This window comes from Talpa europaea (assembly GCF_964194135.1).
Source record: "Talpa europaea genome assembly, chromosome: 4".
In the NCBI taxonomy this organism is placed as follows: domain Eukaryota; kingdom Metazoa; phylum Chordata; class Mammalia; order Eulipotyphla; family Talpidae; genus Talpa; species Talpa europaea.
The window spans coordinates 111979967-112006832 of NC_140070.1; positions in this window are offsets into that span (position 1 = coordinate 111979967).

Genomic DNA, 26866 nt, shown 5'->3' on the forward strand with positions numbered 1-26866 from the left:
TATTTCTCAATTTCAAGTTCCCCACTTTTAAATGAGGGCTATTAATAACTGTCCTGTCTACTTCACAAGCTGTTTGAAGAGATCAAAGCAGTAAATGGATAGATGTTAAGAATATCTTGCACAAAGTATAAAGCAGTATAGAAATACACAATTTTGTTAGTCTATCTAATATACCTCTCCTACAAATGGCCCTTGTTGAGAACAGGCTTATTTTTCTTTTATACAGTCATCTACATTTCAAAGTGGCATTTGGCTAGGGCTTAGTTTAAGTTCAGAGTAAATGGCAATGCATAGTCTTTGGTGTATCTTACAGACCTGTTTCATTCCACCCACACTGGCTAATCTTGGATGAAGTGGTTATATTATTCTAGACTAAGGGCACCAGATGTTTCCCATAGATTAACTTAATTATGCAAAGTTTATCTTGCTCTCATTGGATGATGTTTTAGAGAAACACTTCTTGAATAATCTGAAAATTGTAAGGTGGTGTTAGCCATTAGAAAATACACTATAAAAGTCAACACCTAAATTCTATATAGGCTTTGCTATTGATCTAGTTGTTTACACATAGTTTTGTCATCTTCTTGGATCTCATTTTTCTTATCCATAAAATGATATTAGACTAAAAAAGCATGCATTTTGTTATGTAACCAGCATTTATTAGAAGCTACAAAATGTCAGGTCATATGCTTAGAGTTGATATTATAGAGATGGATGAGATTCTGATGCTTGCTTCCACAATTGTGACATCTGGAGAGGACCATAAACCATTAATGATAACTCAATGGGAGGATCTCTAATGATTCCCCCAGTTATAATTCAAATGAATGTTTCCCTTTTCCTTATACTGTATGTGTATGTGTGCATTTGTGCTTGAGACAAACACATAGGAAAACACAAATGTCCTCATACAGGAGCAAATTAATTATAGAAAAGTTCATGCAGAGATAGATTCTACAGGATAATTGTTAATTAAAGAAGAGCTATCAGAAGAGATATACGAATAATATTTACTCACTGGATTCTATTCACAATGACCTTAATCATATGGAAAGAAGCTAATTGTGAGAGGTTCCCAAAGGTCTTGGTCAAGTTGAGTAAACCATAGTGAAAAAACATTTCCACTTTAGTTTCATTGTGTTAATTTCAGATTGTGTTTATTGTGTTAATTTCAAAGTCAACTAAATCTCCTATATTACAGCAAACCAGGAGATGATTTCCTTGATATAAAAAGTATATTTGAGGATTTTCTAAGAACGATCGCATAGGAGATGCCAAGTCCTTGGATTTAAAGTCAGAATCTCTAAGCTGAAGCACTGCCTCTGCTACTACATGCGTGTTTGACCTAAAAAATAACAACACAGGGCCTCCCCGGTGGCACAGCAGGTTGAGCACAGTGCTGTGAAGCTGTCCGAAGCTTCTGCAATGTGGGTTCAATTCCCAGCCAACCAGGGAGATTCCCACATTCTCTCCTATTGCGCCTGCTGCTCCCCTCAGCAGTGCTTTCGGTCTGTCTGCCTGCTGCCTGTTCTGTTCCCTACTCTGTCTCTGGTGAATCCTCTCACCCTCCCCGCTCCTCTGGTCCACACCCCAGCTATTGTATAAATAAAAAATAAATCTTAAAAAAATAAAAATAAAAAATAACGACAAAAGTCCGTTGATCCCTTGGGGCAATAGCTTTTTCTTTTTTTTTTTTTTTACGTTTCAGAGAAGGTGTTTATCTGGGGACATAAAATGGGAAAGAGTGGTAATTGTTGGGAATGAGAAGTCTCAATAAATACCATAATTGTATCAGTTCACAGTTATAAGAAGCTTGGTGATAACTTTGTCTTATATATCCACTTTACATATAAACAACAAGGGACTTTAGAGAAAATACAGAGTAAAACTTGTAGTATATTAGATTTGAACATATTCTAGTTAAATGCTAAGAATTAGAAGCAACAATTAGTCATACCAGTATTTTATGAGCTTAGTAATGTTAAATGATGACTCTGATGATGTGTTTTGTTTGTTTTGCATTTTATTATTTTTACAGTGAGTACTTACATACTCTATTCACTAGGAAATTCCTTTTTAGATTGAGCTTTTTGCTCTAAAACCATACCCTCTCAGGGAAAATTATCAGGTCAATGAGGCATAGCATTATTTTTTTTTCTTTTAAACTTTAAATCTTTAAATTCAGATTTTGTGAATAGTGAACTTTTGGATTGCAATGACTTTAGATTTCCCTTATCTTCCCTTATGCTTATGCTCTTAGTAGACTGATATTGTGGCATTGATTATGGAAAGAATCTACCTCTAAATCAATTCTGGCATTTCCTATGTGCCCTCACACACTCTACTCATTCACAAGCAATTTCAAGATAGAAAAGTTGCAGTGGTTGTTGGGTGACAACTATCAAGAATCTCATATTTCTTCACTTTCATCTGAACAGAAGTAATAATCACTCTTTGTTCCACACTGTATTTTCAAGGATGTCCGTGTAATAAACAAGCTTGGGAGTTAGTGACAGTGTTTCTCTTTCAACAAAGGGAAGGCAGGCTTACAGGCTCTTGCAAAATAGTCAGGTTCTGCAAACTCAGGATGCCTCTGTATGTGCAGATGCCACCTGGTCCTCTTTTGCTGCCCATTAGGAATTGGGCTTAGAGAACTAGTGCAAAAAAAATGCTGACATGTTGGCTGCTTTTCTTGCTGTATGAAACTGTCCATCTCTGACTTAATAGCTTTGTGTCTTCTATCAGCACCTATAATCTGAGACCGGGCTAACTTGTTAGTTTACAAGTAAAATCTCAGACCTTTCCCAGTTCTCCACAGTGCCTAGGGTGACTTATTTACCAACATGCTTTCTATCCAAAAGAAGTAATTCTTGTTCAATAAAGGCTGTTCACAAATATGCATGTGATGCCAAACTAGCTAAAGCAATGTCAGGAAAAATGTAGAAGATGCTCTCTTAGAACTTTAAAAATTGTAAAGAAATAAGAAAAACCAAATGTGAACCTTGTAATCAAGTCAGCCATCTTCTTTCAATCCTACAGATGACAAAAACCATGGAAAAATGGGGGGAAATAGCCACAGAGAAAAGTACCCAGCCCTGAGTTATGATGACACAGTCACTGAACTGCTGCTATGTCAAAAGATGTATTTCCTTATTATTTAAGGAAATCTGTTTCAGATTCTGCTGTTTACTTGGATTGAAATGTACCTGGATAATATTTTAGCATATAAGCAATGTCTCTACTGACTCATTATATACCCTCTCTTTGATGTATTAAATGAGATCTTTTCCCAACACTACGCTGACATAGATCTCCAATAGCTTATTTTATTTTTGTTAGAATATATACATGGAAGAGATCTCGCATAAAACTTATATGTATAAGTTAAGAATTAAATAAAAAGCAAACCCAAATCACCAAATATATTAAGTAATGAAATATTTAAAGTGTTTCACACAGAGACCTAATTTACAATCAGAATTCCTCAGATTTTAATCAGAAATATTTTTCTGCTTTTCTTTATAGTTTGAACTAATTTGCATACTTAGTGAATATAGTTTAGCTTCACTTGCTTTTGAAAATTTTATATGTGGAATCATATGCTATATATAATTTTCTGCCTAGCTTCTTTATCAGTTTCTGTGTGCCATCAACCCATGTTGTTTTGTAATGTTCTTGCTCTTTTCATTGACACTGTTGTATAATATTTCATTATATAAACATCCCATCATTATTTAACTATGTTATTATTGGTGGACATTTGGGTTATTTTTAATTTGGGATAAATAAAAATTCTGACATCTGTGTTATAAAGATATCTTGGTACCTCTCTACAAGATATTTTAGGTTATGTACCTAGAAGTGTAATATCTGTATCATAGGATGTAGATATTTTTCAAAGTTTTTAAAGTTTTGACCTCTTAAGGTCTTAGAATTTTCTTTGTACACATTGTGTAACAAAGGGCAGGCCATTGTCGCAACACCATTTAATCCTCACTTATCTGTGATGCCATCTATGCTGTAAATCAAATGTCCATATATGTGAAGATCTCTTTCTAAATTTCTCACTCTATTCATTCAAAAGATGATGAGATCACAGCCCAACACAAAATACAAGGACAAAGCTATCTTTATTGTTTTCTTGAAGAAGAAAGATACCTACTCTTAAAAAAGAGGCTCTGAATAGAACAAACAGCTGAAAATGTTTATGATTTTTGGAAGGATGGAGCAAATAGAAATAAACTGACATGTTCTGAAAATGTAGCTAATTCAGATAAGACTACTATTGGTTGGTACTTAGATGTGGTCTTATTAGAAAGAGTGCCTCACTGATTAACTGATTTTCAGAAGAGAGAAATAATACTGCATGGTTGGCTAACAAAAGTATGTCCACTAAAGGAAGTTATTGATTATTTGAATAAGCTTAATAAGGTTCCGATGACTACTTGTTACTATGACTATAAAATAATTAATCTTTTGTACATTTCTGGGAACTTTTTAAAACATCAGTTCTGGGCCTCCCTGGTGGTGCAGGGGTTAAGACGCAACCTATGAAGCAATCCCGCAGCTACTGCAGCACAAGTTCGATTCCCAGCCGCCAGGGAGAAACCCACATGGCGGGACAGACCTCTCCTGTCTCGCCCACAGCTCCCCTCAGCAGTGTATTTCGTATGTCTGCCTATTCTATTCCCCACTCTGTCTCTGGTGAATCCTCTCACCCTCCCGTGCATCTCTGGCCTGTACCCCAATTCTTGTATAAAAGTAAATAAACCTTTAAAAAAAAATAAATAAAATGTCAGTTCCATTGATGTATTTGTCTAACCAGGTACCAGTATCATACAGATTTTTATTACTGTAACTTTATAATGAATCATAATCCCCTGTATAACAAGTTCTTCCACTTTATTCATTTTTCCTCAGGAATGCCTTAGATATTCTTGCCTATTTTACTTCTGCAAAAATTTCAGAAATTTTTTTTTTAAGTTATACACACACAAAATTGTGATTTTATTGCCTTTCACTTTCTTTAACTTATATTTTCTATGCTTTTTTAGTATTCAATACAATGGTCAGTGGAAGTTGTGAGAGCCATACCCTTATGGCCACATTTCAGATTACATTTCCAAAATTTTTCTTCCCCAATTATTTTATGGGAGCTGTTACTTAATATCTGAAATTCAGGGATACATATTCACGTTATTTCAAGGACTAACCTCTCACACAACTACATGTGATCTTTATTTCCATCTTTTCTTTCTCTATGTGCTAAATGGAGAAAACCTGGAGAACCAATAGGAGAGTAAGCAATAGAGGAAAGGAATCGAGGTACCTAAATGCCATATACATGCTAGGAATACTCACAAATAAGAATAATCAAGAATACTCACACTGAATTGTCACATAAGTGATGATTAAATTTTAAGTCACTTAGCCTTTTGATTTTATGTGATATATATACCAACTGAAGAACTTTATCCAAATTACCCACATTTATTTCAATAATTTGTTTTTTTCTCCTCTCTAACATATGCATTTTAAGATAAAAAAAATTTCTTGTAAGTACTGATTTAGCTGCACCCTACAAGGTTTGTTATGTAATATATTTTATTTGTTAAATTCAAAATATTTTCTAATTTCCATTTAATTTCTTCTTTAATTTCTAATATGAAAATGACTTTTTCTTTCCAAATGTGAATATTTCCTAAGACATTTATTTCTAGCTTAATTACATTGTGTTCAGATAACATGCTTTGTATGTATTTAATCCTTAAGCAATTGTTAAAACTTGCTAGCCAAATTAAGATCACCATTTATAAACAGCTATATTTATATATACTGAAACAGTACTAGTGTAGTACAATTATTTGGGTGCAATGTTCTATATGTTCCTTAGGTCTATGAATTTGTGATGATATTGACTAAATATAAACTATCTTTACTTAGTTTTCATCTGTCTGATTCACTAATTATTCCAAGAACTAATTTAAAATTTCCCACTGTGATTGGGGAATATTTTTATTTCTCTTACAGCTCTATTTAGTTTTCGCTCTATGTTAAAGTGCTATTACGTACATAAAAAATGCTTATTTTCCTGGTGAATTAAAACACTTGCCATTATAAAAAGACTTTCCCTAAAATGACTGCTTTGGTGGTGGGTGTGGTTAACACACATCTGAAATGGTGTGAGTCTAACCCCCTTCATCATATGCATTATTACAAACCAATGTTACCTCAGTACAAAAAAAATTAAAAATTAAATTACCTTCTTTTATTCTAGTAATGATTTTTGCCTTCTACTTTATTTATATCATATTAATAACTTTGTCTTTTAATTGGTAATTTCATAGTGAATATTTTCCCATTCCTTTAAATTTCAACTTTTCTGTACCTTGTTATTTGTATATTATTAAACAATACTATTTATGGGGCCTCCTTGGTGGTGCAAGGGGTTAAGCACTGTACTATGAAGCAATCCACTGCCTCTGCAGCACGAGTTCAATCCCCGGGCCGGCAAGAGAGCAACCCACATGGCAAAGCAGACCTCTCTTGTCTCACCCGTTGTTCGCCTCAGCAGTGTATTTCAGTCAGTCTTCCTGTTTTGTTCTCCACTCTGTCTCTGGCGAACCCTCTCATCTCCTGCATCTTTGACCTGTACCCCAGCTCTTGTAGCATAAATAAATAAATCTTTAAAAAAAATACTATTTAGATTTTTGGGTCTCCCTGGTGGCGCAGCGGTTGAGCTTTGGGCTGCGAAGCTGCCCGCAGCCTCTGCAGCGCCAGTTCGATCCCTGGCTGCCAGGCAAGAGTTCCACATGGCGCGCAGACCTCTCCTGTCATGCCTGCTGTTCCCCTCAGCAGTGTATTTCGTCAGTCTGCCTGTTCTGCTCTCCTCTCTGGCTCTGGTGAATTCTCTCACCCTCCCGCGCTTCTGACTATACCCCAGTGCTTATATAAATAAATAAATAAATCTTAAAAAAAAAAAAGCTAAAAAAAATACTATTTACATTTTTCTTCAACTTAATATGATAATAATTTTCTAAATTGTTATAAAAAACTTTCCTTATATTAATTGTATAGTTTAATTCATCTACATTTTATTATTTTTTAAATATGTTTTATTTTCTTTGTGCTTTCTACTTGCCTTTGCTCATTAATATGCTTTCTCTTTTCACTTATATTCATTTTCCTTTGGGATTTTACAAATTATCTTTCTCTGTTTACTTGTTTTATTTTTTTCTTCTTTTAGTGGCTCTTGAAAAAAACATAATTTATATAATCAAGGTCCACATTGGATTAATACCCTTATTCTTTTTTCTGACTAGTTTAAGGCTTTAAGCTTTTTTTCTATACTATAGTCCTGTCTTACATGTTACTGTTTTAGTGCATTTAATTTTCTTTTTTTAATCCATAATAATTCATTTTCCTTGACCTAACTCTTATCCCTCTGGACCCTGGTACAGATGGATTCTGTGACCACAGGATATCAGGTGATCATATCAGAGCTGCTTAAGAGATAATTCCATCACACCCACCAAATCACATAGTAAGGTAGATTTAATAGTGGTCCATTATAACATGTAGATTTTCAACTAGTGATTAGACCTAACCCAGACTGGAAAATATAGATAAAGTGAATGAGCAAGTAGTTCAGAACCCCATACCATTTGTTGCTGTTGTAGTGAAAACTCCTCATTAACATCTCTGGTTGCATGGGGATCTTTTATGATGATCTGATAGAAAATGAAAAAGCTGAGCTTAGTTTATTGATAAGTTAGCTCCATATATGTTTGCAAGTTGAAAGTGAAAAACAGCTGCTCTAGAATTCCACTTAAGAGTAGCCTTAAAAGATAATTATAAAGAATAATCATTCTAATGGACAGGGTTTGAGGTTGGTATATCTAGTCATCAAGTTTGTGTGAGAATGGTTTGAGGTATGGGTATATATAGAGGGATCTTCTTGGTGGTGCAGGGTTTAAAGTTTCAGCGCTATCAAGCTATCACCAGCCACTGTGGCATGAGCTAAAAATCACATGGCGCCCATGTGTCTTGTCTCGCCCACTGCTCCCCTCAGTACTGTATTTCAGTAGATCCACCTGTTCTGCTCCCCACTCTGTTTCTGGTGAATCCTCTCATACCCCTCATCTCTGGCCTGCACCCCAATTCTTATATGCATAAATAAATAAAATAAATATTTAAAAAAGCATATATTTAGATTCATTGTTAATAGCAAAAATTTGACTGGCTGGTCAGAGCTTTCGGAGAAAAAAGATTAAAAGATCAAAACAAGAAGGTCTGCAGAAGACTTTTGTGAATGCAGAGATGGGAAAGGCCAAGAAGTGCAGGAGCTTTGCTTTGCTTTGCATGTTAATAGCCATGATAGCACATGTCTCATAAAAGAGTCAGTAAACAAATAAGTAGATAAAAAATAACATGACCAGATAAGGTTGAACAGTTATTTAATGCCCGCCGCTCAGATCTGTTCAGTGGCACAATAGGATTATAGAAATAAAAAAGCTGTGGAAGTTGTCTTGGAAGTAATGGATAGACCCTATAGTCTAAGATCTCCCTTAGAGAGATGGATCTAATTACTATTGGCTAGTACCTAATATTTCAGAAAAGAGAATCAAAGCTAAACTCCATATAGCAAATGGCATCCCTTGAAGAATCCAGGCCATCACTTGATGGTATGTTGATTCCATTGTACATCTTCCATCTTAGAAAAGGCAGAAATATATTCTGGTTAGAATTTATGTGTTTCAGGTATATATTTCCTTTTCTGCTGGCAGAACCCTCTTCAACATTATTAAGGAAGGACTTACAGAACATTTGATAGATTGACACAGATTTCTATTTTATATAAAGCCATTAAGGAACAACAGGCATGCGCTTACAAAAAGTGAGGTGCAGTCATAGGCACATGATTAGTGATTCTGTGATTCTATGATATACTGTAAGACCCAAACACTATTGAAACTGTGGAGTAATGATATCCTTGTTGAAGGCACAAATGATGTACCAGCTGAGGAATGATATCTGTGATATTGGGTTGGCATCCTTGAGGTAGTAACACACACCTAAGTGAATGATCATTGTTTGGTACTGTATAAGAATACAGGACTGTAGGAACCAAGGTACAGAGTTGTGGTGACCTTGCTTACAATCATTGCCAGGGACATACTTGGGAATTTGTGCTGTACATCTCCTCAATGTTAGTCTTTCCAGGTCTAAAGTTAATGTCAGAAAAGGCACTATTTGAATGAAAAGTTGGATAAAGAAGATACCATCTTTCACAGTTTACAGTAATTGGGAGAGAGAAGAAATTTAAATTTTAATAATGGTCACAGAGAAAAGGTTTTATGAAAACACAGAGAAAAGTCTTCTAAGTTCAGACTGATGTATTTTTGTTTGTATATTTGTTTGTTTTGGTAGGCAAGGATGAAGGGAAGGATTGAAAGAGAAGTAGGAAATCCTTTGAGGGAGAGATAATTGAATTATTTTTTGTAGCAAAGGTAGCAGTTAATCATGCAGATATGGATGGGCCGCCCCTGGTGGCGCAGCGGTTGAGCTCTGGGCTGTGAGGCTGCCCTCAGCCTCTGCAGCACCGCCAGTTAGTTCCCCGGCCGGCCACCGGCGAGGGTCCCACAAAAAAATAAAATAAAAAAAAAATAAAAAATGCATGCAGATGTGGAGGAGAAAGTCATTCAGGCAAAAGACCGAAACAATTACACGATGATAATTACACATATAGACTTGGGTAAGCGGAATAGACTTGGAGAGAGAAACAAATGAGCTAGAAGGTTAGGCTGCAGAGACAAAAAAACCAAACAGAAGCCTTTAATGAGGAGACTGCCTAGCAGCAATAGGAAGTCAACAAAGGGCTTCAATGGGCCAGGTGAGGTTATTTGATGTGCACTGAGCAAATTGAACTGAAGATGCCCATTATTGTATCTACCCTTGTCCTCAACCCACTTAGAAAGAAGAAAAAAAAAAAAGCACTTTTTTTTTAAACAAAGTCATCTTCAGAAAAGATACAGTCAGAAGTGCGGGAGGATGAGAGAATTCACCAGAGCTAGAGGGGAGAACAGAGCAGGCAGAGTGACGAAATACACTGCTGAGGGGGGCAGCGGGAGGCAGGAGAGGTCTGCGCGCCATGTGGGACCCATGCCCGGCAGCCGGGGATCGAACCAGCGCTGCAGAGGCTGCGGGCAGCTTCGCAGCCCAGCATTCAACCGCTGCACCACCAGGGAGGCCCTGGAATTTTGTTTTTTAAAGATCTTTGTATTTATTTATATGAAAACCGAGGTACAGGCCAGATTTGTGGGAGGGTGAGAGGATTCACCAGAGACAGAGAGGGAAATAGAACAGGCAGGCTGATGAAATACGCTGCTGAGGGGAGCAGCGGGCATGACAGGAGATGTCTGCAACACCTGGAATAATTTTTAAACAAATGATTCTCAGCCCTAGTCAGACATTAGAATCATTTGGAGAAGCTTTTTGAAAATATCACTGACAGGATCTAAGTCTCAGAGATTCTGATTTAGTGGACCAGGGCATTGATTTTTTTTTTTTTTTAAGATTTATCCTTTATTTATGCATACTAGAGCTGGGGTGTAGGCCAGAGGTACAGGAGGTGAGAGGATTCACCAGAGACAGAATAGTGAGCAGAACAGGCAGTTCCACTAAAATACACTGCTGAAGGGGACAACGAGGAGACAGGAGAGGTCTGCTGCGCCATATGGGTAGTGCCCTGTCCGGGGATTGAACTTGTGCTGCAGTGGATGCTGATAGCTTGGTAGTGCTGAGACTTAACCCCTTGTGCCACCAGGAAGGTCCCCATTACTATTTTTCAAAAGTTCCTCAGATGATTCAAATGTACAGTCATAGTAGATAACCCCTGCCTTCAATCAAGCCATTCAAGCTACACACCGGAGAACAAGTACAAAACAAAATGGATATCAGATCTCAGCACACTACTGCTCATGCAAACCTAGTGAATGTATCAGAGAAGTAGGTAAGAGGGTGTATCTGTTTGTTTATTGATAGTATTAAAATGCCCCAAAATACAGAGGGGGATTTTTACTTTCAATGAACAAAGTGTTATTAACCTAAGATGAAAATATAAGAAGCAGAGAAAGAAATAATCCTGATCCCTTTACTCATTTTATCATGGTAGAATCTTCTTAGCCAACAAATGACCCAGAATTGATACATTTGAGCTCTTGTGCGCCCATTTCCACATAATGATGCCTGGCAGGAGACCTACACAATCTTGTCCTGTTAAGAATGAGTGTATATTAGGGGAGAGGGGCTGAGCAACATGGCGGCGAGGAGACGCTGCGAGTAAGATCTCCCATTAAAAAAAGTTAATAGGGAGGAAAAGCGGCAGGTCCCAGTGAGAACTGGGACACGAAAGATAAACGGACGACTCCAGCAAACTGCCCGAAGAAGAAAGTTGCCATAAAAGAGGACGAGAAGGGAGGGAAGCGCAGAACCCTGCTCCCCTCCCCCGCCCACAGAGGCGGCACTCTCCGACCGGCAGAGACGAGGGAAACAACAAACCAAAACGCCCAACAAGAAAAACGGATGCAGCAAGCGGGACTGTGAGTGGAAAGGAACTATTTCAGCCACCACACCCCGTGAACGGGAGCTGAGGCGAACGCTGCAGCATCCACCGCGGAGGTGAGCTCCACGCGCCATTAAAGAGAGCCCCGCCCACCAGGAGGAGACCAGCACCAGCACACAGCCCCGGCCGCCCGGTAAGCTTGCGCGAAAGCGGCGCTCGGATTGCAGCTGCCCAGGCCCCTGCGCCTGCGACCTAGGCTTGCGGTGAGACGGCGGAGGCCCTCCCTGAGTGAGCAGGAACAAGGTGCCCAGGCAGGGGAGCGGGATTCAAAAGGCGCCATTCCCGCGCCACTGATCTGGGCTACAGCCCGCGTCCTGGAACTGAGGGCTTTGGAACTGAGACCCGGGCGGAGGCCCTCCCTGAGTGAGCAGGAACAAGGCGCCCAGGCAGGGGAGCGGGATTCAAAAGGCGCCATTCCCGCGCCACTGATCTGGGCTACAGCCCGCGTCCTGGAACTGAGGGCTTTGGAACTGAGACCCGGGGCACGAAATTAGGGGCGTGGGTTCCCCACGACGGTGGGGCACAAGGCAGACACAGCACCCCAAAGCCGTTGAGGTGTACCCTACCATCCCCGCTCTGCTCCCTGTCCCACGGGGTGGAAAATCAGCTCCCCAAGGGCTCTAGGAGAGATCTCTGGTGCCACCTAGCGACTTGACCCCAGCACAGGCTACTGAAGGAGCTAGTGGCCAGCTGGGGAGTTAGCCCACACCGGGCCCCTTCTGAACAAGTAGTCTGAGCCCACAGGGAGAGCGAGCACCCACAGCCGGGGCAGACCAGGCGCGCAGAAGAGTGTGCCTGAGACCAGAAGCGCAGGGAGTGTGTCCCACATCACCATTTTAGAACAGGGACATTTCTTCAGTAAAGACTACCTGCAGAAGGCTTCCTCAGGAGCCAGAGGTGAGCGGGGGAAGTTCGCCCACGCCAGACCCCCTCTGGCCTGCAGTCCAAGCCCAGAGGGGAGCAGGAACCCACTGCCGGGGCAGACCAGGCACACAGGGGAGTGTGTCCCCACATCGGCATTTTAGAACAGGGACCTTTCTCCAGTAAAGGCTGCTTGAAACTGACAGATGACTCCTGGAAGAGCCAGAGGGGAACAGAGAAGCCCACCCAAGATGCCGGCAAGTCCCAACAACACAGTGTCCCAACGCATACGGCAAATTAGAAAACAGACAGTAGGGAGGAGAAGAACCACACGCAACCTAGCAACTCTCCAGAGAAAAAGCACACCACAAAAAGAAAGCCAGCCCCCAGATTGCAACGACAATAACTTGGAAGAATTTCTGAGCCTTCCAGAAAGAGAATTTAAAATTGCCGTGATTAAAAAACTGACAGAAGTCATAAAGGAAAACAATGATAAGGGAAAAATAATCAACGATCAGAAGAATGCAATTGAGTCCCTAGAGAGGGAAAACAATGGTCAGAAGAAAGAAATTGAGTCCCTAAAGAGGGAAGTAAAAGAAATGCAGGAGATCAAAGAATTAATGGAAGAACTAAAGAATTCTGGGAAAAGCAATGAAAGCAGAATAGATGAAATGGAAGAACGAATAAGTAATCTTGAAGACACAGAAATAAAAAGAACCAAAACAGAAAAGGAAAGAGAAGTACGAAGGAAAAAGAACGAAGAAAGACTTCGGGAACTATCTGACTCCATGAGGAAAGGAAATATAAGAGTTATAGGAATACCAGAAGGAGAGGAGAGAGATGTAGGAACAGAGAAAATATTCAAAGAGATAATTGAAGAGAACTTCCCAAATGTGAAGAAGGAGCTGAAAATTGATATACAAGAAGCAAGAAGAACACCAAACTTCCACGACGAAAGGAAAAATACAGCAAGACACATAATAGTAAAGCTCCCAAGAATCCAGGACAAGGAAAAAATAATGAAGCTGGCAAGAGGGAAGAAACAGATAACATTCAAAGGAAAACCAATCAGGCTGACATCAGACTTCTCCGAAGAAACACTACGGGCAAGGAGAGAGTGGAGGGACATAGTCAACAGACTCCAAGAAAACAGATGCCAACCAAGAATACTCTATCCCGCAAAGCTCTCCTTCATCTTTGAAGAAAGAATATGGACCTTCCCAGACAAACAGAAACTCCGGAATTTCATTGCAACTAAACCCCCACTCCAAAAAATACTACAAGGAGTCCTAAAGCCAGAACCTCAGAGCGACGAATAACAATGAAAGAAGGCCAAAAAAAAAAAAAAGTTATTAAAAGAATAAATAAATAAAATCAAAGGAAAGACAAACACAATGGCAAATACAGATGTTAACATATCAATATTAACTCTAAATGTAAATGGACTAAACTCTTCAATAAAAAGACACAGAGTTGCAGCCTGGATTAAGAAACAAAACCCAACCTTTTGCTGTCTCCAGGAAACACATTTAGCTACAAAAGATAAAAATAGGCTCAAAGTTAAAGGATGGAAAACAATCCTACAAGCAAATGGACCAAAAAAGAAAGCAGGAACAGCTATACTTATATCAGATAAAACAGATTTCAAACTCAAAAAGATAAAAAGAGACCCCAATGGTCACTACATTATGATCAAGGGGACAATACTTCAAGAAGAAATAACACTCATTAACATATACTCACCAAACGAAGGAGCACCAAAATATATCAGACAACTGTTGTCCTCTCTGAAAACAGACATCAGAGAAAACACATACGTAGTGGGAGACTTCAACACACCACTATCAACAATGGATAGATCAACAAGACAAAAAATAAGTAAAGAAACCAAAGCTCTAAATAAAGACCTAGAGCACTTGGGCTTAACAGACATCTATAGAACACTAAACCCCAAAAAAACGGAGTACACATTTTTCTCAAGCGCACACGGATCATTCTCCAGGATCGATCACATACTGGGGCACAAGACAAACATCAACAGATACACCAAGATTGAAATCATATCAACCATCTTTTCTGACCATGAAGGCATCAAACTAGAAATAAACCATAAAAAGAAGGCAAGGAACTTTCCTACCTCATGGAGATTAAAAACCACACTACTGGAAGACCATTGGACTAATGAGGAGATCAAAGAAGAAATTAAAAAATTTTTTGAATTGAACGACAAGGAGGACACCAATATCCTAAATGTATGGGATGCAGCAAAAGCAGTAATAAGAGGAAAATATATAGCAATAGAAGCTCACATCAAGAAACAAGAAAGAACGCAAAGAAACAACCTAATCTCGAAGCTCAAAGATCTAGAAAAAGAACAACAAAAAAACCCCAAAACCAGTAGAAGAAAAGAAATAATAAAAACCAAAGCAGAAATAAATGAAATTGAAACTAAAAAAACAATCCAAAAGATCAATGAAACCAAGAGCTGGTTCTTTGAAAAAATAAATAAAATAGACAAACCCCTAGCCAGGCTCACAAAGGAAAAAAGGGAGAAAGCACAAATAAACAGGATCATCAATGAAAGAGGAGAAATCACAACGGACACAGCAGAAATCAAAAGAATAATCAGTAACTACTATGAACAGTTATATGGAAACAAGTTTAACAATCTAGAGGAGATGGACAAATTCCTACAACTCTACAATCACCCAAAGCTAGATAAAGAAGAAATAGAACACCTAAACAGACCAATTACAATTAGCGAAATTGAAATGGTAATCAAAAACCTCCCCAAAAACAAAAGCCCAGGACCTGATGGATTTACAAATGAATTCTACCAAACATTCAGAGACGAATTAGTGCCTATCCTTCACAAACTCTTCCAAAAAATTGAGAAGGAAGGGACAATACCAAACACGTTCTATGAAGCCAACATTACACTAATACCAAAACCGAACAAGGACAACACAAAAAAGGAAAACTACAGGCCAATCTCCCTAATGAACACTGATGCAAAAATCCTCAATAAAATTTTAGCTATCAGAATGCAACAATGTATCCATAAGATAATTCACCACGACCAAGTTGGATTCATTCCAGGGGCACAAGGATGGTTTAACATCCGAAAATCAATCAACGTTATCCAACACATCAACAAAAAGAAATATAAAAACCATATGATAATATCAATAGATGCTGAGAAAGCTTTCGACAAAGTGCAACACCCATTCATGATAAAAGCCCTTGAAATTCTTGGGATACAAGGAACATACCTCAACATCATAAAGGCCATCTATGACAAGCCAACAGCCAGTATCATTCTCAATGGTGAAAAGCTGAAAGCAATTCCATTAAGATCTGGAACAAGACAAGGATGTCCACTCTCACCATTGCTTTTCAATATAATACTGGAAGTCCTAGCCAGGGCAATAAGACAAGAGAAAGACATCCAAGGAATCCAAATAGGAAAAGAAGAAGTCAAACTATCACTATTTGCAGACGATATGATATTATACATAGAGAACCCCAAAAACTCCACAGAAAAGCTAATTCAACTCATCAATCAGTTCAGTAAAGTGGCAGGATACAAAATCAACACGCAAAAGTCAGTAGCCTTCCTATACACAAACAATAAATCTGAAGAAGAAGAAATCAAAAAGACCATCCCTTTTGTTATTGAAACAAAAAAAATCAAATATTTGGGAATAAATCTAACAAAAGAGGTAAAGGACCTATACAAAGAAAACTATAAAACACTGTTAAAAGAAATAGAAGAAGACACAAAGAAATGGAGAGACATCCCCTGCTCATGGATTGGAAGAATAAACATTATTAAAATGGCCATCCTTCCAAAAGCAATATACAGATTCAATGCTATTCCAATCAAAATTTCAATGTCATTCTTCAAAGAAATAGAACAATTATTGATGAAATTCATATGGAATCACAAAAAACCCCGAATAGCCAAAGCTCTCCTGAAAAAAAAAGAAGGGAATGGAGGCATCAGACTCCCAGACTTCAAACTATACTACAAAGCCATAATCATCAAAACCGCATGGTATTGGAACAAGAACAGACATACAGACCAATGGAATCGAATAGAAAATCCAGAAATAAACCCACAGGTTTATGGTCAACTAATCTTTGACAAAGGAGCAAAGACTATGCATTGGAGCAAAGAAAGTTTGTTCAATAAATGGTGCTGGGAAAACTGGGTCGCTACATGCAAAAGAATGAAGCTTGACCACCACCTCACACCATACACAAAAATCAACTCAAAATGGATTAAAGAACTAGACATAAGGCCTGAAACCATAAAATATATAGAAGGAAATATAGGCGAAACACTACGTGATTTGCACATCAAAGACATCTTTACAGACACATCACCCAAAGCAGTGATAGTGAAGGCAAAGATAAACAGCTGGGACTATATCAAATTAAAGAGCTTTTGCACAGCAAAAGAGACAATAACAAAAACAAAGAGAAACCCCACCAACTGGGAGAACATTTTTGCACCCAACACTAATGATAAAGGACTGATCACAAAAATCTGCAAAGAGCTGATGAGTCTCAACAACAACAAAGAAAATAATCCAGTCAAAAAATGGGCAGAAGAGCTTAAAAGAAACTTCTCTGAAGAGGAAATGCAAATGGCCAACAGGCATATGAAAAAATGTTCAACATCACTTGTCATCAGGGAAATGCAAATCAAAACTACCATGAGATACCATCTTACACCAGTGAGAATGGCACATATTAAAAAAACTAGCAACAACAAATGTTGGCGAGGGTGTGGAGAAAAAGGAACTCTTCTGCACTGTTGGTGGGAGTGCAAACTGGTCCAACCACTGTGGAAAGCTGTGTGGAGATTTCTGGACCTACTAAACATAGAGCTTCCATATGACCCAGCAATTCCACTCCTAGGTATTTACCCAAAGGACACAGAAACATCAATTCCAAAGAACACCTGCACCCCTATGTTTATAGCAGCACTGTTTACAATAGCTAAGCTTTGGAAACAACCCAAATGCCCAAAAATAGATGACTGGATCAAGAAGATGTGGTACATATATACCATGGAATATTACTCAGCATTCAAAAAAGATAAACACATGCAATTTGCTGCAACATGGATGGCGCTGGAAGGGATCATGCTCAGCGAAATAAGCCAAAAAGAAAAAGAAAAATACCGGATGGTCTCACTCATAGCAGGAATCTAGAAAACTTAAGTAAGGGACCAGGAAAATGAATAACTATAAGAAAGTGAAAATCAAAATCAACAAAAAACTATGAACCAGAGACACTTTTAGGGGGGCGGGGGCGGGAGGGGAGGGATTGGGGTCAGAATGGGGGGCTGCAATTGTATGGGGAATATAACAATAAAATTTATAAAAAAAAAAAAAAAAAAAAAAAGAATGAGTGTATATTAGGTATATACCTATGTCTGTCTGTCTGTCTGTCTGTCTATCTATCTATCTATTGATCTATCATTTCAATGGATCAGAAGTCTCAAGATTGAACTCATAAGGACTCAAGACTATCTTAACCATAATTACAAGCAGATTTTTCAAAGAAATTCTAGAATTGATATGGAAATGAAAAAGACTGTACAATAATTAATATAATTCAGGAATGAAAAAATATATTTGGAGAAGGACAACTTCATCATATAATAACTTTCCACAAAGTTATTTAATCAAGCTGTGTTATGGACATACAGATCTATTAAACTGAACAGAATCCACATTAGAAATACAGATATATAAGCACATTATTTTTGACAAAGGTACCAAGTAAGTTCAATAATAATCTTTCTAGCAAATGCTGTTGATATAACTAGATATAGAGATATAAAGATTAATCAAAACTCTTATTTCACACCATATGGGAAAATTAACTGGCAGTGAATCATAGGTCTCCATGTAAAATTACACACTTTAAGAAAACATAGAATATTTTAGTGACCTTGTCTTAGGCAAAATTTTCTCTAAGAAGACACAAAAGCCATAAATGCAAAAAATGATACATTCAAAACAAATGAAATCTGCTTTTCTAAGACACAATTAAGAAAATAAGAACAAGCAACAGATGGGCAGAAAACATTAACAAAATATTTATCTGATAATGGTCTTGTATCTAAACTATATAAAAACTTTCAGCTCAGTAACATTAAAAAAAGCTCAGTTTTTAAAAATGCAGATTAAAGATTGGAACAGATATCAAAAAAGAAAACAGTGAATGACCAAACAGCACATGAATGAAGTCCAAGTTATTTAATTACCTGAAAATATAGAAATAAAACCCATTAATAATGAAAGACATTAACTGGAATCTTTATTTAAAAAATGAATTACAACACCAAATATTGAAGTTCAATTTCAATAATCATCAGGAAAATGAAAATAAAAAGCTAGTAAAAAGCAAATTCACTAATTGGAATCTTTATTTAAAAAATAACTTATGATACCAAATATTGATGAAGATATAGAACAACTAGAACTACCATAAGCTGATAAAGGGCATACAAATGGGCACAGCCACTTTGTAAACATCTAGCAATTTCTTACAAAGTTTCCATAAACTCAAGAATACCATGCTTCTTTGTATTTATACAAGAGAGATGAAAACAAACATACATACAAAAACCTGGAACCAAATGGACATAACAACTTTACTTCTAGAAACTCAAGTAGGAAAATAACCAAACATATGTTTATTAACTTAATACAGACACATCCCTGGGAGATATTGTGGGTTCGGTTCTAGACACTAAAGTAAAGTGATTATTGCAATAATGCAAGTCACACAATATTTTTTGTTTTTACAGCACATACAAAAGTTATGTTTATACTATTTTGTAGTCAATTGGGTGTACAACAGCATTTGAGTATAAAGAATGTGCATACATGCATTTAAAAATACTTTTTTTTGCTAAAATAATATTTAACCATCATCTGAGCCTAAAGTGAATCTTAATCTTTTAGTTGGTGGAGGATCTTGCTTTGAACCTGATGGCTGCTGACTGATCAGGGTGGCAGTTCTGAAGGCTGGAGTGACTATAGCAATTTCTTAAAAGAAGACAACAATAAAGTTTGCTGCATAGATTTACTTTTCTTCTCATGAAAGATTTCTCTGTATCATTCAATGCTGTTTGACTGCATTTTACCCACAATAGAACTTCCTTCTAAACAGAAGTCATTGCTTCCTACCACTGCCTTATCAACTAAGTTTACGTAATATTCTACTGAACATTGTGTTGTTATTCTTATTCTCAGCATCATCACTAGGAATAGAGCCCATCTTGCATAAGGTTGTTCCATTTACATTAAAAATCTGCTATTTAGAGGAATTTTAGGGAATACAATTGCTCTGCATGACACTTTAATGGCAGATACATTTGATTATACATTTGTCAAAGCCTTTAGAATATAGAAAATCATACATAAATCTACAATAAGACATGGACTTTGGGGGACAATGATGTGTGAATACAGGCTCATCAATAATAACAATTATACCATTCTGTTTGGAATCTTAGTAGTAGAGGAGACTGCTAGAGAGAGTAAAATGTATATAGAAATGCTGTACTTCATATCAAATTTTGTTCCAAATCTAAAACTCCTTCAGTAAAGTAGTCAGTTTAAAAGGGGGGAAATGTACACTGTATTTTGAAAACCCAATTCAAGGTGAAGAATTGTAAAATATCTCAAAAAATCTGCTGTTTACTTTAGTTAACTTTACCAATTTTCTTAGCAAGATCTTGATAACTTCCTGCAGCTTTTACATCAAACCTTCCAACGCATATAGAAAGAGGGAATGCTTCCAAGCATATTCTCTGAGGCCAACATCTAATACACTTTACAAAGATATTACAAAAGAAGAAAATTACAATTTTCCCAAATGAGCATAAATGCAAAAATCCTCAAGAAAATCTTAGCAAACAAAATTCGACAATACATCAAAACTGTCTTACATTGTGACCAAGTAGGATTTACTCCATGGGCATAGGAATGGTTCAACATCCAGAAATCAACTCATGTAATTCATCACGCCAACAAAAGGAAAGACAAAAACCTTATAATAATCTCGATAGATGAAGTGAAAGCATATAAGCTTTCATTTATGATAAAAACTGGGGATGGAACATACCATAGTAAATAAAGGTCACTTATGACAAGCCCACAGATAATAGTATACTCAATGGTGATAGGTCAAAAATTAGGCAGAAGAGCTAAATAGACACTTCCCCAGTGAAGACATACAGATGGCCAACAGAAACCTGAAAAAATTGTTCATCATCATTATCATCAGGAAATGCAAGTCAAAACTACAATGATTTGCCTCACACTGGTGAGAATGGCCATATCAAAAAGACCAGAAAAAAGTGTTAGAGAGGACATGGAGAAACAAGAACCGTCATAAACTGTTGATAGGAATTTAGAGTGGGCCAGCCCTATAGAAGAGTATGGAAATTTCTCAAGCTATTAAAAATGGATCTACCATATGAGCTTGCACTTCTACATCTAGATATCTACACAAGAATGTAAAATCACTAATTCAAAGGTATATATGCACTGTTATGCCCACTGTAGCCCTATTTACAATAGCCAAGTTATGAAAAGAACTTAAATGTCCAAGAACAGAGGAGTGGATTGGGAAAATGTAGTATATATACAATGAGATACTAGTCAGCTATAAAAAAGGTGAAATTTTGTCATTTGTGATAGTATAGATAAAACTAGAGTCGATAATGCTAAGCAAAAGAAGTCAGAAGAAGACAAGTATCAGGTTATTTTCATTTAGGTGTATAATATAGAGAAACAAAACAAAGAGTCAGACAAAACTGAAGCAATAACAAACCCTTTGGAATCGAGGCTACAAGACAGGCACAGTGAGGGGGGATAGAGGGAACGGATCACAATAGACTATGGTGGAGAGCTGAGGGTGCCTTGGTGGTGGATGTGATGTGGTGACCTACATCTGAGAATGTGTGATCCTATGTCTTTGAATCACATGCAGTGTTGTAAAACAATGTTACCTCAAAAAATTAATACCAATTAAATAAAAAAGAACAAAGTTTTATCACAGACATGAAGATATTTTCACATCTCCAGTAATAAAAAAAAATTAAAATAATGAGATAATTTTCAACTACAAAATTAAAAAAAAAACATTTTAATGATAATACATAGTATCATCCAGTATTCAGAGAAATAGATACTCCCATCAGCTATTGTTTGAACTCTTTGGAAACTAAATCTCAATTTTTCATAAAATATTAATTTGTAATTCTTTAACATTTGGGAGAATTATTCTAAATAATTTAGTGATAAATGTGCATTTATGAATCTACACATCCTATATTCATATTCCCTTTCCATAGGATGGAGTTGCTACAGGGAAAACACGTTGCCATAGCTTTTGCACTTAGATGAAGCCATTTAACTACATATTTATGAAATCAGTTGGAGCAGAATTAATGCAATTAATATACTAGCAGAAAGTCTGCCTAGTATAGGTCAGACTTTCCAGGTTCAATTCTTTGATTTCCACAACTGATATAAAACTTTAATATGTTTAACCCTTTAAACTCAGATGAGAACTCATCTGTAAAATAAGTTTTATAATAACTCCTACCTCTTAGAGCTAAGAATGAGTCAACACATACTAAATTTTTAGTCCAGTGTCAGGATACATAGTAGCCCAGAGAGTTTATAAGCATCATCAAATCCATCAAGAATGCCAACTAGGGTCTCTCCCTAGCACAGATATTGCCTGCTCTTGAAAAAGTCAGAGCAGCAGTATGAGATAATTTGGCAGTGTTTGCAGCGGTGTGAAAACTGTGCAGTGATCCAGACACCCTCCGAGCCCATTTGGTCACCAAGGACCAGAGAACACCAATCACCCGAACCCTCCAGGGAACCAAAAGAAAGGTCATCTGCTGGCAACTTTCCATGGAGTTTGTGTGTGAATCCATGTAAAATGTTTAAAGATGAGATGTTACTTACGTGAGTTTCTAGTCATGGCTAGATTTTGAGAAAGGAAGATGCTTAAAATGGAACCTCAAAAAATTTTCTGTTGCCTTGAGCTAATGAAAATGTATATTATATATACTATATATATACATTTATTTTTAGTGTTATGCATTTTTAATTGAAGTAATATTTGAATACCCTCACCAGGTATTACCATCATAGTTCACCCACCAACTCACCCATATCCCACCACCATAGTCTATTTTGCTCCCTCCTGCCTTTGTTGTGACCCCTCCTTCCTCCCTCCCCACTTGGTGTCTCAGTTCTATAGTCAGCTATCAAGGGTTAGTTTTTAAGTTACTACTTATCTGACCTTTAATTTAGTTACTTTATATTCCACATATTAGTGACACCATCAGGAATTTTTCTTTCTCCTTATAATATATATTTTTAAAACTATTCATTCAACAGCCCCTTATACAGCTGTTAGTACTCAAAAGACGTTGATCTAAGAACCCTATACCCATTAATACATTTAATCTTGATAACAAATCAGTGAGTGACATGCTATTATCAATCACATTTCACTGATGAGCTTAGGTAGCTTACCCCAGTTGACTCAGATAAATAAGTGACAAAACCATAATTTAAACCCTTAATACAAACCCCAGTCTATTCTCCAGCGGTTAAACTCTCTTGTCCCTGTCACCAGACCAAGAGAGAGATGTACATTAATGCTATTTTAATACTACTTTATATTAGTGTATATAATCTTAAATTGACATAAAGTAGTCACAATGATGAGTCACAGATCCTTACCATAGTCCCAGGAAGCACATGAGACTGCTAAAAATTCCTATTTTGCATAAGAAATTGAGGCTTAGAGAATCAAAGTAACATACAGGGAACACATAGCTGAAATTCAGATCCTAATTGCTTGACTACAGATCCATTATTATTTTCTTTGCTCCACATAGGTTTTTCAATTCTCTATTCTCCCTTAGGGACAATTTAAAACATGATTTTTTTCTTTCCATTCCCTTCCCTTCAATGTTGGCAGAGTGATTAAATCAAAGAGATGCATTTTTTTTAAACCCAGAAAGTTAAGCAATTCTCAAATTACTAGGAATGTTTGATTTCAATCTTTTTTCAGGTAAGCCATTTACTTATTAAGAGTCAGAGGGCTTTTGAAGCCTGACACAATTGAACAGGATGACTGGGTAGAACATGGCAGTCCCTCTTCCTCCTTCATCTTCAGCCAGCACATTGGATTGCTCTTTTGCCAGCCAGTGAGACAGGCATGTTGGGACAGTGTGCAGTCAACAACTGAAAGATTGGTAGAGGAACCCCAAGGGCTGCCAAAAGGGGACCTGCATTCAGGTCCCATATGAAGTTACAACACACTAGTGGAACCTTAGCAAATCCCTAACACTTTAGACCTAAGTTCTGCCATCTGTTGAGTGAGGGTTTGGACTAGGAAATTGCCAAAGTCCCTCCCAACTTCACAGCTCCTTTAGTGGTGTCTTCTGTCTGTTCCATGTGAATTGGACAAGTTGGGCCTCAATTTTCTCATCTGTGAGGAAGGAGTCAATATTTACCATGCCTATATCTGCAGATGGATGAATGCATTAAGGATGCAAAATACACATGCTTTTAAATGTAGATAGGCACTATAACAGACAAATAAATTCTATCTTCAACTAAGTAAAAAAGAAGTTAATATTTCAGCAAGCGAAAGTATTGTGATTGGTCTTCATAAAGTCCTTAATGGGTTAAATGCTTGGACATCTGGTGTAACACTAGCCTCGGCTGTTTAAGTGACATCTTCTTGGGTCAAATTTCTCCCCTCTCTCCAGTCCATCTGCTCACAGCTTGTCATGATAAACACTTCTGAGCTACAAGGCAAAGAGTACACAGCAACAAGAGAGGGACAGTGTCTTGGATCGTAACTAGACAATAATATCCTAGCAAAAACAGCACCCAGTTACCTACCTTTCATTTCCCCAACAACACCCCATTCTGCCCCCACCATTATTCTACTAATGTATCAAAACCACATGCCAGTCTAAAGACAAGTTGAAGGTAAGAAATCAGGTATCTATGAGTGACTGAAGAAGAGAGACACATCTAATGGGTATGAATTATGCCAGGTGGAAAATGGAGGTGTCACTTTCCCTTGATTCAATGAAAGTAGAATGTGTTATGTGATTGATACGCCCTAGAATAGTATCATCATCTCCATGTAATGCCTTGGGGATCAGGACACTTGGCTTTTCTAGGCACTGTAACAATTTGCTCTGACACTTCAAAAAAGTACTAACTGCTCAGCCTCAGCCTCAGTTTCCCCATTTATCACCAAAATCAGGGGGTGATTGATTTACCACTAAAATCATGTGGTAATTAGTGGTAGCAATAAAACTTACATCACTACTGTCATCAGGTTTAAATTTAAAACATCTGTTACAGAGTTAGTAGAATTGTTCATTAACTCTGGTAATCTGAAAAAGCACTATGTTAAGAAGTACTTGCATGTCCAGCTGAAGACTTTGACTTTTCAATGCTTTAGGGCTCTTCTGATATTTTAGAGTAGAGGGAGCACAATCATCAGAGTTGGGATTAATAATCAAAGTTGTCTCCTCTTCTGGAGAATAAGAGCTATTTGGATGTTCTCTAAACTTCCACCTTGCTGATATTCTCAAAGTCCAAGAGTTCTGCTGCCTTAACTGTCTGATTACTTTTAAAGCCAAAAAGTGATGTCACTCCTTATGCATTGTGTGTGGATATGTACACTCCCAAATGCTTCCCCCTCCACCCTTGAGGTCACTAGCATCAAAGTGAACTCAGTAACAGTTAAATAGATAATTATGTATCCATAGAAGGCCAACAGTAATTATTTCCTAGTGGTTCAGTTTCAGGTGATAATTTTTAAAAATTATCCTTGACTATATAGTTTCTTAGGAATTTCTCAGTAACATGCATTCTTTATGTAATAATGAAAAAAGAGATAGAAGGTTGTCCAACCCAAGAGGAAAGGAAGAAACCATGTTAGCAGGAATCAGAACACAGCTGGAAACTGACTCAGCATTTATCATGTTAGGTGAAAATAAAAATAATAACATCATGAGCACATCATTACCGAGGGTTTTGAAAATAACCAGCAGAGGAACTAAACCCATAAATGGTTAAATGTTCTGAAAAATATAAAGGAACCAGCCAAAAGAGTAATGATTTTCCTTGGAATTCCTTCTGTATTTTATTAATGATATTAATATACATTTTTAAAGTTGTAAATATATATTAATTGCAGAAAACAAAATAAAAATCATTAAAAATATATCCATAACAATTGCACAAGAATGTTAGTTACAGTTTATTTATGAAGGGTCAAATTGGATTTAAAAAAATCCTATCCATCAATCAATAAGAGACTTTACTACATCCTTCTGTCGAGTTTAATGCACCCTTAAAGATATTTATATGAGAATTGTAGAAATATACATTTTTAGTAAATATTGTTGGGAAGGAAAGGGAAGCTATAGAAGATGTTTAGTGGGACAACATGCAAAATGCATGCATTTCCATTTCTACAGGTGCAAATATAGGATTTCAGAACAATGGATCTGGAACTGACAGCATTGTTGACTGGATAGGTGAAGAGGAACTTAACCTGCACTGTAATGTTAGATTTGTTTTTCCCCTCTATGAATTTTTTTTTATTTTTTTACATCATTTTTCATTTTTGCACAATGTATGCATCGTAGTGTGTCTCTGGTTTATAGCTCCTTGTTGATTTTGATTTTTACTTTATTATAATTATTTATACTTTATAATAATTAGTCTTTTTTTCCTGGTGCCTGGTTTAGGTTTTCTAAATCGCTACTATGAATGAGACCATGACTTTCTTTTTTTTAACTCAATATATTTTTTTCTTTGTGTGTGTGTGTGTGTGTGTGTGTGTGTAAAACAGAGACACAAGAATAATGAACCTATATATATGCTTCTTCTGGCATCAATAATTATCTACTTCAACCAATATTATTATGTATATACCCCTTCCATTGTCATTATTTACAGATAATTTTGAAGGAAATCTCAGACATCACATTATCCACAAATATTTTAGTATGCTACTAAATAACTATCCAGTTTTTAAAAACACTCATTTTATCAAATGTTCAGTGTTTAATATAGCAAAAGTTTCATAAATCTGTCTTTCTACAACTTGTTACTTTGTCATTATCCAACATGTCTTGACTTTTTAATGCTTTAATTTGTATCATGAAGTCATTAAAAACCACAAAAAGGGCCTCCCCGGTGGTGCAGCGGTTGAGCGCTGGGTTGCGAAGCTGCCCGCGGCCTCTGCGGCGCCGGTTCGATCCCCGGCTGCTCCCCGGCCACCGGAGGA